The sequence below is a fragment of the Eumetopias jubatus genome, unplaced genomic scaffold (assembly GCF_037043125.1).
Source record: "Eumetopias jubatus isolate StellerSeaLion01/CBP00866 unplaced genomic scaffold, mEumJub1_p1.0 scaffold_7, whole genome shotgun sequence".
Classification (NCBI taxonomy): domain Eukaryota; kingdom Metazoa; phylum Chordata; class Mammalia; order Carnivora; family Otariidae; genus Eumetopias; species Eumetopias jubatus.
In genome coordinates, this window is record NW_028274813.1 from 142,221,555 (window position 1) to 142,235,112 (window position 13,558).

Genomic DNA, 13,558 nt, shown 5'->3' on the forward strand with positions numbered 1-13,558 from the left:
GGTAGAAGAAGTGAGAGAGCTCTGTGAGGTCTCTTTGATAAAAACACTAACCCCATTCATGAGGGCACCACCCTTGTGATCACTTTCCAAAAGCCCTGCCTACCAATATCACACCGGAGGTTGGAATTTCAACATTTCGGACTATAGCATATGTGTATAATATATATCTCATAGATACCATAGATAACATATATATGTCATAACACTCTCATAAGCAGAAGTCAAATTACTTAGGGTGGCACTTACCTTAAAGATGAGCATTTATTTCTGCCCAGCTGCCAGTAGCAGCAGAAACAGCAGGTGTACCTCAGCTCACACTCCCTGGTGTTTGGCCTGGGTGAGGTCCTAAAAAGCCAGTGATCACCATATGCCTTCAGAAAAGATACCCATAAGAGCTGCTGTGGTCCCACTGCCCAGGTTCAGAACACAGGGTGTGGAGCAGGCTCTTGCCTGCAGGAGCACTTAGCACAGTGCACATCATTGTGAGTAGCAGCCTTGGAGCTGCTGCAGCGTCTGAGAACTGCCTAAGAAGTTACTAAAACTTGACACATTGGTATATCAGGAGATAGTGATGAATGAGATTTAGGGATTCAAAACTTTGAGAGGAGATCACTTAAGTCCTGTGTTCTGTGTTCTGCCATCAAGTCTTCCCATGTGATTTTGTTTTATAAGCACTGAAGTGTCAACATTCAGTATGTCTATATACCCATAAGCAGACTTAAGGTCATCATTGTCCATGTCAGTGGCAATGCACCTGGCATCAACACATGCTTTTCTAGCTCACACCTGGCATTCTCAGGAAGTAGATTCAGGCACATGTAGACTCCCAAATAATGCCAGCTCTTGAAGAAGACTTTCCCTTCATCTTTGACACTATTCAACTTTTCAGAGCGTGGACTCCTTCATAATATGCCTCTGAAATGTCCAAGATTGCTCTTGAGTAGGGCTCTGTGGAGCCATGGCCAATACAGGGTTATGGTATGTACAGTTTAGAGAAGTATTACAGGTGATAGATGTTGTAAGCCCTCAGAATATAAGTGCAGAATATAGGGCGCCTGGGTGGCTCAGTCGTTAAGCATCTGCCTTCGGCTCAGGTCATGATCCTGGGGTCCTGGGATCGAGCCCTGCATCGGGCTCTCTGCTCCATGGGAAGCCTGCTTATCCCTCTCCCTCTTTGCCTGCTTGTGTTCCCTCTCTCACTGTATCTCTCTCTGTCAAATAAATAAATAAAATCTTAAAAAATAAATAAATAAATGCAGAATATAAACATAAATTTCAGAGGTTAAGAAACAGGACTGCTCAGACTTTGCCAGTGGATTTCCACAGTCACATGGGATCAGTGTCCTGAGTGAGCATTTCACATACTTTCATTTTATATATACTTTTCCAGACTTTTTGATCCACCAGTTTTCCAGCCATTCATTATATATGGTGTAGTTTCATGGGATTTTTTTTTTTTGGTCTCTTTCTCTGTTTTCTTTTTTTCCCACCCCTCTTTTTTATTTTTTTTTAAGTAAACCAGGAGTCCAAAGTCTTTTGTCTAGACCAGATTTTGTTATTTGCAAAGCCGTGTGACTTCAGGCAAGGCACTTAACCTCTTTGAGTTTCAATCTTTCCTCTGTAAAATCAAGGCACTGGTGTATATAATCCTAATGCTCTTTGTGTTAAGTCAATGATTCTGTGGTAAATGTGGGTGTCTGTCTTTCTGTAAATGTCAGAATGTCATGAATACAGACCTCATCTAAGATTCTGAGAAACAACAAGTGCCAACTGAGTTCAGTAAGCCAAGGAAGGATGAATTAAATGGCACTTTATTACAATGTGAAAATTACCAGAAAGTTAACTGGGCTGAGGCATTGATAATATTACCCATGCCCTCTCCATTCCTGAGGGTAAAAGCTCTACCTTATACCTTACACAAAATTTAATTCAAGATGGATCATAGACCTAAACATAAAAGCCAAAATTATAATGCTTCTAGAAATAAGCTAGAAGACTATTTGTAACCTGGAGTAGGCAAATAAGTCTTGGACAGCACACAAAATGTACTAAATATGAAAGAAAAAAATGATAAATTCAAGTTCATCAAAATTTTTTAAATGATGCTCATCAAAAGAAAATTTTTAAAAATAAAAAGACAAGACACAAACTCAGATAAAATATTTAAAATACATATATTTGACAAAGAACTTATATCAAGACTGTATAATTTTTAAAACTCAATAATAGATAAAGAACCTAATTTCTTTTTTTAATTAAAAGACTTGAATAAACAGTATACAAAAGAGACTAAACAACCAATGAATATATAAATAAGTAGTCAATATCACTTTATCAGTAAAATGTCAATGGAACCACAATGAAATATCACTTCACACCCACTAGAATGGCTAATATTGAAAAGACTGATATCTCTAAAAGTTGACAAGGATTTGGAGCATCCTGAAAACATACTGCTTGTAGGAGTGTGAAATGGTGCAACCACTTTGGAAAACAGTTCAGCTGTTTATTAAAAAGTTATACATCCACCCTATGACTCAGCAGTTTCACTTCCAGGTATTGATCCAAAAGAAATAAAAATATACATTCACAGTCAGAGTTGGACATAAATATTATGTTATTCTCTAATAGCCCTAAACTGGAAAAATCCTAAATGTTTATCAGTGGGAGAGAATCAATAAACACATTGTGACACAGTCATTTAATGACATACAGATCAGCAATAAAAATAGAATTATTGATACACATTAACAACATGGCTGAGTCCAAAAAATTATGTTGCACCCCAATGTTCATAGCAGCAATGTCCACGATAGCCAAACTGTGGAAGGAGCCAAGATGTCCTTCAATGATTAATGGATAAAGAAGATGTGGTTCATACATACAATAGAATATTACTCAACTATCAGAAAGGATGAATACCCACCATTTGCATCGACATGGATGGAAGTGGAGGGTTATTATGCTAAGTGAAATAAGTCAATCAGAGAAACAAAATTATCATATGGTTTCATGAATGTGTGGAACATAAGGAATAGTGCAGAGGACAATAGGGGTAGGGGTGAAAATTGAATGGGAAGAAATCAGAGAGGAAGATAAGCCATATGAGACTCTTCACTCTGAGAAACAAACTGAGGGTTGCAGAAAGGGGGGTGGGTGATGGGATGGGGTAACTGGGTGATGGGCATTAAAGAGGGCACATGATATGATGAGCACTGGGTGTTATACTCAACTAATGAATCATCGCACATTATATCAAAGACTAATGATGTACTATACCTTGGCTAATTGAATTTAAATAAAAAAATTAAAAAATAATTATAATTATGTTGAGAGGAAGCCAGACAAACTGTACATAGGCTATTATTCCAGAGTTCAAGAACAGATGAAACTAATCTACAGTAACATAAATCAGATCAGTAATAGGGGTGCAGAGTGGAATTGAAATGGACAAGCCAGAACCTTTTGTGCTGATGGAAATGTTCTCTGTCTTGATTAGAGTGGTTACATGGTATATTAAAAATATACATAAAATTATATAATTGATATATAAAAATGATGAACTATGCATTTAAAATCTGTGCATTCGTTGTATGAAAATTATATCTTAGTAAAAATAAAAGTTGGGAGAGACAATTTAGCTCCTCCCTGATTCCATCGACAGCAAAAGGACTTGAGCCTCTGCTCCAGGACCAGCAGTGAGGCAAGGGGGCAAGACCCTCAGTAGTTTGGCTAGGGAAGGCAGCCACAGGCAAGGATGTTTTAAAAAGGGCATTCCACCAACCTTTTCTTCTGCTGTCAGAACCAAACCGAGTGGGTGAGCCAATTTTCACTTTGGGTGAAACTTCATAGTGGTTTCTCCAACCCAGAACTAGACTTCCAGTTAGAAGCCAGAATCCAGCAATTACAGCTCAGCTCCCAGGAGCAGAGGAAGCATTAGAGTAGATGGAGTGCAAGCTCTAAAGTCAGGCTGCCCTGGCTCCCACGCTGAGCCTCAGCTGCCCCGGATACTGCCTCCTGATCACCTTCTTCCTCACCACAAGTGGAGTGGGATCCCTCACCTCTAAGGGCTTGTGTAGGGTTGTGGATAATTAGGTAAAATGCCCCACAGCTTTGGAGCTCAGAGCAATATAGCTTTTGTTTGTACTAGACAGTGCTTTCGGCAGTTTTCCCTCAGTTTTCTACATGTGGTCTTTGGCAGCATCATCTTCTCTTCCTCCTCTCACTCACTTTCTCCTCCCTCCTTTCTTCTTTAACTGCAGCTCCCAGAGGCATTCAGCACACCATTTTAATAAAACAAATAGATGGTGCTGTACCTGGATTTGGTTCTAAAAGTTGAAGAGTGAAAAAGACTTTGTAAAGACAGAGCAGTTAGGATAAAGGAAGAAGGACTTATCTTTAACTTTCATAGGAATTTCTTTTCCTAGTCATTAAATGCAATTCAGAAAACGTCAACTGCATAACTACTCTACCTTGGGCATTGTGCTAGCTTCTGGGAAACAAAAAGGAATAAAATATATTCCATTCTCTCCTAGAGCTCTCAGGCTGGTGTGTCACAATAGCCTTCAAAGCTTCTAGAATGGGCTTATGGTGAAGAAAATTGTATGTACATCGTGTTTTCTCCTCCCAATTGATCCATTATATAAACCCAGATTTTTATATTTTGAATTTGTTTAAAAGTAGAAATAATCCACTTGATGGAGTCTTAGACTGTGGATTTCTGGAAGTAATTTAGTTGTCGATCAGCAAAATTGGATGGAATAAAAACTTGAAAAGAGGCTTTAAGATGGTGCTTACTAGGGAATCTTTATGCACTTGGCAAGTTCTTTGTGTGCTGATGGTGAAAAGACATTGATCTTGGGGAAGTTACATCTGAGAAGAGGCCACAGTCAGGAAATACTTCATACAATTGAATATAAAATGAAAAGTACCATATTAGGTGTGCACAAGGAGCTATGGGAGCATGAGAGAAACCATAACTGTCCATGGGAACCTCAAGGGGAGATGAGATGTGAAGGATGAAAGGCACTTTGCCAGAGGAGAAAGGAATGAGACTAATATACATTCCAGACAGTGGGAACAAAAGTGAGAGATATGAATGATTTACTGACAAAGATTCTCTCAACCAAAGTCGAGTTAGGCAACTCTGAGCTCTCTTTCAATGAAGCCCCATTCTTGGCATGTCTGCAAGAGCCCAATTTTTGTATGAATTGAACTGAGTCAGTTTAGCTGGAATTTACTGCTCTCAACATCTGATATCTGATCACCCTCGATATCTGACCAAATTCCTCAATCCCTGCCATCCCCCAGGTGATGTCTGATCATTCCGGCCTGCCTTCAGCAAAAATCCTGTGAGGTCACTTTGGCCAGAATCTCCTCTTACCCATGATGTTTCCTCTTAGGAACTTCCATACAATGACTCTCACCAGGTTCCTTGGCTATAGATGCCCACTTGTCCATGCTGTATTTGAGATTGAGCCTGGTTCTATAATGAGGCCTCATTTCCCCTATTGCAATTATTCTTGAGTAAAATCTACTTTTACTCCTTTAATTTCTATCCAGCTCTGGTGTTTCTTTGACATTGTCTCTCAGACAGGCTAGGCTATGCCAAGTAACAAACAATGCTAAGATTGCAAGGGCTAAAAAAACAAGGTTTATATATTACTTATGCTAATGTCCATTTTTACTGACAGCAGGTTCTGCTGCATGATGTCTCTCTCATGGTCTCAGGATGACACAACCCTAATTTCTAGCACTGTGGTCACCATCCCTGGGGAGAAGAATATGATGACTCACATACTGTTCTTAAAGGCTTCTTTGCATAGGTGACTCATGTCCCTTTACTCACATTTCATTATCCCAAACAGTCACATGGTCATACCTATCTTCAAAGGAGTGGGGTTATGCAGTGTCACTATATAAACAGGAGGAGAAATCTTGAAGTTTACTGACACTTTATATATGTTTGATGTAGCAGGGATGACTCAAAACCAATGAAGGTGAAATTATGAAGAGCCTTGTTGGCCACGATTAAAAGTTTGAACTCTAAGCTATGGAATGCCTCCTTTAAGCAGGGAAGAGACACAAGGCATTTTGAGTTTGAGAAAGACAATTCTGGTGGTGATGTGAAGAAGGTCTTAGTGACCACAGACAGGGGAACAAGCTACTGCATCAATTGTGGTGTTAAGCAGAAGTGGAGAAGTGATATGAACTTGAGAAGTATTTCTAAGGTAAAATGAATGGAATTTGGTGAATAACTTGCTCTGTGAGGTGAAAGAGAGAGAGAGAGGACTCCAGGATAGTGTGGAGTTTAAGGTGGGAATTGAAGAGGTTGATTTCATGACTAAGATCAACAGTAGAGCAGAGTAGAGCAGTTTGGGAGGAGAGGAGCACAGTCTGGGAAATTTTGGGTTTAAAATGTCTGGGGGCATCCAGGACATCATGTCCCTCCTGATATCATGTCCAGATCAAGCAGCAGGGTGAGAGTTACCTACCTTACAAGGGTGCCAAAGTGTTGTCAGTAGATGAGAAGCCCCAGAAGGAGGGTACAGAATGAGAGAAAACTCAGAAAGAAAGCTGGAAGAGAAGGGGAGGCACAATGGGAGGTCAGGGGCAGGACTTGCTAGGATGCTGAGGGGAACAAGTCTTCTAAGAAGTAGAGTTTAGCCAACTCTGGGAAATGCTGGGTAGTCAGGTAAGCTGAACCTGAAAAAGAGACATCCATTTGAACAATTAGACATTATTGGGGATATTTATGAGAGCACTTTCAGTGTGGAGATGGGGTCAGACATTGCTGAAGTTCAAAGATACTTCAAAGAACTTTGGATAAGTTCTTTTCTCTACTCAGAAATTCCCTTGTTCTCTTATTCTCCAAAATCAGCTCAAGGAGAAACTCTCAAAAATTTTCCTTAATGTTCTTCTTTCCAAACCACTTCCACCCACTTTCCCTCAGCTAGTTTCTTCTGGGGGTCCTGCATACATCATCTGCACCATGTGCTTTCACACTGCTCTGGAACCATTTCCTTATGTGGTTTCTTATGTGGTCCATTTGCTTTCCTCTGGTTCCTGTGCTGGGCCATAAATAGGGGGTGTGTTGCATTCATCTTTGCAAACATAATGTCTCATAGCAAAATTTTAGAAAAAAATTTTTTAAAGATTTATTTGACAGAGAGAGACACAGCGAGAGAGGGAACACAAGCAGGGGGAGTGGGAGAGGGAGAAGCAGGGTTCCCGCCAAGCAGGGAGCCCAAAGCGGGGCTCGATCCCAGGACCCTGGGATCATGACCTGAGCTGAAGGCAGACACTTAATGACTGAGCCACCCAGGTGCCCCTAAATTTTAGAAATTTAATGTAATGAAGAGAAAGTGGCAACCACCACTTTGTTCTCTGTAGTTAAGAGTTTGTTCCTTGATTTGTCTCTCTCTCTCTTTTTCTTTGCTCATTTGCTTTGTTTCTTAAATTCTACATATAAATGAGATCATATGGTATTTGTCTTTCTCTGACTGACTTATTTCACTTAGCATTCTGGTCTCTAGCTCTGTTCATGCTGTTACAAATGGCAAGATTTTATTCTTTTTTTCTTTTAAAGATTTTATTTATTTATTTGACAGAGAGAGAGGGAGACACAGCGAGAGAGGGAACACAAGCAGAGAGAGTGGGAGAGGGAGAAGTAGGCTTCCCACTGAGCAGGGAGCCCAATGGGGGGCTCGATCCCAGGACCCTGGAATCATGACCTGAGCCGAAGGCAGACGCTTAATGACTAAGCCACCCAGGCGCCCCAAGATTTTATTCTTTTTTTTATGGCTGAATAATATATGTGTGTATACACACACACACACATATCCCACATCTTCTTTATCCATTCATCTATCTATCAGTGCATACTTGAGCTGCTTCCATAGTTTGGCTATTGCAAATAATGCTGCAGTAAACAAAAGGGTGCATGTAGCCCTTTGAATTAGTGTTTTTCAATTGGGTAAATATCCAGTAGTATGATTACTGAATGATAGGGTAGTTCTATTTTTAATTTTTTGAGGAACCTCCATACTGTTTTCCACAATGGCTGCACACAGTTCTTATTCCTAACAACAGTGTAGGAGTGCTCCTTTTTCTACACATCCTTGCCAACACTTGCTGTTTCTTGTGTTTTTTATTTTAGTCATTTCTGACACGTGTGAGGTGACATCTCATTGTGCTTTTGATTTGTATTTCCCTGAGGATGAGTGGTGTTGAGCATCTTTTTTTTTTTTTCCTCAGAGATAGAGGGGGGTTGGGCAGAGGAAGAGGGAGAGAGAATCTTAAGCAGGTTCCACACCCAGGGCAGAGTCCAACATGGGGCTCGATCTCATAACCCTGAGATTATGACCTGAGCTGAAATCATGAGTCAGATGTTTAAATGACAGAGCCACCCAGGCATCCTGAGCATCTTTTCATGTGGCTGTTGGTCATGTAAATATCTTCTCCCATTCTATAGATTGCCTTTTAATTTTGTCGATTGTTTCCTTTGCTGTGCAGGAACTTTTTATTTTGGTATAGTCCCAATAGTTTATTTTTGCTTTTATTTGCCTTGCCTCAGGAGACATAACTAGAAAAATGTTGCTATGGCTGATGTCAGAAAAAATACTGCCTATGTTTTCTTCAAGGATTTTTATGGTTTCCAGTCTCACATTTAGGTCTTTAATGCATTTTAAGTTTATTTTTGTATATAGTTAAAGAAAGTGGTCACCAGAGGGGATGTAGGTGGGGGAGATGGGTAAATAGTTGATGGGGATTAAAGAATACACTTATCCTAAACTATGGAAAGAGCCCAGATGTCCATTGACAGAGAAATGGATAAAGAAGATGTGGTATATACATACAATGGAATACTATTCAGCCATCAGAAAGGATGAAATCTTAGCATTTACATCGACATGGATGGAACTGGAGGGTATTATGCTGAGCAAAATATGTCACTCATAGAAAGACAATTATCATATGGTTTCACTCATATGTGGAATATAAGAAACAGCACAGAGGACCATAGGAGAAGAGAGGGAAACAGAATGGGAAGAAATCAGAGAGTGAGACAAACAATGAGAGACTCTTAACTATAGGAAACAAACTGGGGGTTGCTGGAGGGGAGGTGGGTGGGAGGATGAGGTAACTGGGTGATGGGCATTAAGGAGGGTATGTAGTGTGATGAGCACTGAGTGTTATATGCAACTGATGAATTACTGAACTCTACATCTGAAACTAATGATATACTATATGTTGGCTAATTGAATTTAAACTTTTAAAAAAATTTAAAAAGAGTACACTTATCATGATGGAAAAATTTTATAAAGTAGTTAATTCATTGATGATCAGGGAAAGATTATCAATTCTCATGATTAGGCCTTGAATTCCAAACCACTATCATCAATGAATGGACTTTTGTTGTACAGATTAATAAAGTGATTAAGGCATATAAAGTAAATGACAGTGATGCAATTCATTAATAAACAATATGCAGCAATTTAACATAACAGTATAAAAAACAAAAACACAGAAGTAAAGAAGTGCAAAGTAAATGGTCATTGTCCAGACCATGGGATAAATGTTTGAGCTAGTTACTGAAAGACAGGCATGAGAAGGGTCTGGGAAGGGCCAGAGCCTGGAGTTCTTCATTTCCATTGTTTACAGATTGTGAGAGAAGGTCTATGGTATAGGCAGTGTCTGGAAACATAGCATTATATTTCAGGACAGCAGTTAATTTCAGGAATACAAGATAACTTAGGTCCTGACATACAAGAAAAGTAGGGCAAAGGGAAGCCTTAGGGAAGTTAGTATTTGAAGTTCAAGCAGGCGGTTAGTGTTCTGGGCCATCTGTACAGTAAGGGGAGTCTAATCTTGGACTGTGATTCAGGTGCAGGAATCCATTCTCTAAGAGGGAAATGTAGCTGAGTTTTGTACCTAATAGGTCATGAACAGGGACTCACAACACTTTTGCCCAACAGAATTACCTGGCAGAACTTTAAAATATCTGGATGGCTGGAACCCACCCGCAGACTGATTAAGTTGCAGTTTAATTAATGGTTCTGGGGGACCTTGAACATTAGTTTTTTTCTTTGTTTTTGTGCTGTTGGTTGTTGTTTGTTTATATTTGGGTTTTAGTTTGGTTTTGTGGTCTAAGTTCCTGGTGATTCTGGTATCCTGGTGAATTCTGGAACAACCAGGATGGTGAGCTACTCCTTCACAGCGCTTACAGAGCCCCTGGAGATTTTGTAGAAATGCATATTTTGATTCAGTAAGCTTAAGGTAGAGCCTGAGATTCTGCATTTATACCAAGCTCCCATGTGCTGAGGGTTCACACAACCACACTTTGGGTCATCAGGTTCTACCTTTTTGATGCTAACACTTAGACACAGGGCAAGCAAGTCCTCTTATTAGGACTAGAGAAGTAATTCTGATGAGTTCATATTTCAGAATTATGGTAAGAGTGGAATGGGACACAGTTTAGCCTTAGTTTATTCATCTGATCTGTCCTAGGGAAAATTTTAAAGTCAAGCTTCACATTAGTGTTTCTCATTCTTTAAAAGACCTCGATCCCTCTATGGCATTTGAGTCATTCTCGTACTCCCCACAAACAGTAGGATCTTACCAAGCTTTCTGTCTTGAAGTCTGTATTATGATTTGGTAATTTCTTTGCAAACTATACATATTTTCTTGAATATACTAATATTCTGTCTCTCACCACCCTCATGCTTTGTACCAAAAGAATATAATTTGTTTCCTATTTCTTTAAAAATACTTAAACATTATATGACAAGATTTTACTACACTTCATATTGGAAGTGTGAATTTTTAAGTCATTTTAGTAATGGTAGCTACCAGATCCATTTCAAAAGAATCATTCCAGTCATCTATTTTTTTAAAATCACATAAAGGAAGAATTAATCACCACAAAAATGTGATATAATGAATGATTTCTAGGGAAGTGCAATAATAAAAATTAGAGAGCAAATTGTCAAAAAAAAAGTAAAATTTGCTTTTTTGGGCATTGCTCCAGTGTTTTTAGGGAATCCACTAGGGTCATAATATACTCATAAAATGTGTACTATCATTACAGTGCTCATAGACACTTACAGTACACTACAGTGAGCAATGGCCTTCTAAATTCTGGTATTTGAATGAACATTCATTGTAATATGTCAACTAAGAAATTATATTAGGCATATTGGAAAACCACACCAACACTTTTAGTCCACCTACTTGCTATTTAGGGTTAATTGAGCAAAACAATAATTTATTAAATCTCCTGTGTTGCAGACTGCTTACATGAATTTCTTTAATGCTTTTTGCACATAAAAAAAAGAGAGAAAGAGGGGGCCAGGGTGGCTCAGTCAGTTAAGCGTCTGCCTTCAGCTCAGGTCATGATCCCAGGGGCCTGAGATCGAGCCCCGCATCAGGGTCTCTGCTCAGCAGAGGGTCAGCTTCTCCCTTTCTCTCTCCCTCTCCCCCTGCTTGTGCTCGTGCTCTCTATCTCTCTCAAAAAGAAAAAAATGGAACAGAGACAATAAACAGTAACAGTCACCTTATAGGCAATACAATGGCACTAAATTCATACCTTTCAAAAGTTACCCTGAATGTAAATGGGCTAAATGCCCCAATCAAAAGACACAGACTATCAGATTGGATTAAAAAACAAGACCCATCAATATGCTGTCTGCAAGAGACTCATTGTAGACCCAAAGACACCCCCACATTGAAAGTGAGGGGGTGGAAAACCATTTACCATTCTAATGACACCAAAAGAAAGCTGGAGTGGCAATCATTATATCAGACAAATTCAATTTTAAAACAAAGACTGTAATAAGAGATGAGGAAGGACACTAAATCCTACTTAAAGCGTCTACCCAACAAGAAGATCTAACAGTTGTAAATATCTATGCCCCTAACATGAGAGCAGCCAATTATATAAGGCAATTAATAACAAAAGCGAAGAAATACATTGAAACAAAACAATAATAGTGGGGGACTTTAACACCCCCCTGACTGAAATGGACAGATCATCTAAGCAAAAGATCAACAAGGAAATAAAGACTTTAAATGACACCCAGGACCAAATGGACTTCACAGACATATTCAGAACATTCCTTCCCAAAGCAACGGAATACACATTCCTCTCTAGTGCCCATGGAACATTCTCGAGAATTGATCACATCCTAGGTCACAAATCAGGTCTCAACCAGTACCAAAAGATTGGGATTATTCCCTGCATGTTTTCAGACCACAATGCTTTGAAACTAGACCTCAATCACAAGAGGAAAGTAGGAAAGAACTCAAATGCATGGAGGCTAAACAGCATTCTACTAAAGAATGAATGGGTCAACCAGGAAATTAAAGAAGAATTAAAAAAATTCATGGAAACCAATGAAACTGAAAACACAACTGTTCAAAATCTTCGGGATACAGCAAAGGCAGTCCTGAGAGGAACGTATATAGCAATACAAGCCTTTCTCAAGAAACAAGAAAGGTCTCAAATACACAACCTAACCCACACCTAAAGGAGCTGGAGAGAGAACAGCAAATAAAGCCTAAGCCCAGCAGGAGAAGAGAAATCATAAAGATCAGATCAGAAATTAATGAACTAGAAACCAAAAGAACAGTAGAACAGATCAACGAAACTAGGAGCTGGTTCTTTGAAAGAATTAACAAGATTGATAAACCCCTGGCCAGACATATCAAAAAGAAAAGAGAAATGACCCAAATCAACAAAATCATGAATGAAAGAGGAGAGATCACAACCAACACCAAAGAAATACAAACAATTGTAAGAACATATTATGAGCAAATCTATGCCAGGGAATTAGATAACCTGGAAGAAATGGATGCATTCCTAGAGATGTATCAACTGCCAAAATTGAACCCGGAAGAAATAGAAAACCTGAACAGACCTATAGCCACTAAGGAAATTGAAGCAGTCATCAAAAATCTCCCAACAAACAAAAGCCCAGGGCCAGATGGCTTCCCAGGGGAATTCTATCAGACATTTAAAGAAGAATTAATACCTATTCTCCTGAAACTGTTCCAAAAAATAGAAATGGAAGGAAAACTTCCAAGCGCATTTTATGAGGCCAGCATTACCTTGATCCCAAAACCAGACAAAGGCCCCAACAAAAAGGAGAATTACAGACCAATATCCTTGATGAACATGGCTGCAAAAATTCTCACCAAAATACTATACAATACATCCAACAGTACATTAAAAGGATTATTCACCATGACCAAGTGGGATTTATTCCTGGGCTGCAAGGCTGGTTCAACATCCGCAAATCAATCAACGTGATAGAATATATTAACAAAAGAAAGAACAAGAAACATATGATTCTTTCAATAGATGCAGAAAAAGCATTTGACAAAGTACAGCATCCTTTCTTGATCAAAACTCTTCAGAGTATAGGGATAGAGGGTACATATCTCAATATCATAAGAGCCATCTATGAAAAACCTACAGCGAATATCATTCTCAATGGGGAAAGGCTGAGAGCTTTTCCCCTAAGGTCAGGAATGTGGCAGGGATGTCCACTATCACCAC